The sequence below is a fragment of the Furipterus horrens genome, unplaced genomic scaffold (genome assembly GCF_987537825.1).
Source record: "Furipterus horrens unplaced genomic scaffold, mFurHor1.1.pri manual_scaffold_5, whole genome shotgun sequence".
In the NCBI taxonomy this organism is placed as follows: domain Eukaryota; kingdom Metazoa; phylum Chordata; class Mammalia; order Chiroptera; family Furipteridae; genus Furipterus; species Furipterus horrens.
In genome coordinates, this window is record NW_028327175.1 from 198,249,677 (window position 1) to 198,250,031 (window position 355).

The following is a 355-nucleotide window of genomic DNA, read 5'->3' on the forward strand; positions in this document are numbered from 1 at the left end:
GTTTTTTCAAACTATACAGCCCCCTTCCACCCCTCATTCTTTAGGAAATTTTGATACCGTTCTCTGCGGGGACAAGCTCTCTCCTTCTTGAGAACCACTGAACCAAACGGAACACAGCCTCCGAAGTACTAGTCGTGATAAAGCCCAGTAACTGAGCTTGAGGAAATGGTATTCAATTTAACAGAGAGAAATTGCATTGCTCAAAAGTAGTGCATGAGACGGTGAATATTACAATATTAAACATATTCTGATTATACACCAAATTATTTAAGCTTTACATTTGGAACCAATGCAGAGGCTTGTTTTTAAAATGATCTGCTGAAACCATCACAAAATGCTTCTTTTACACATGTCA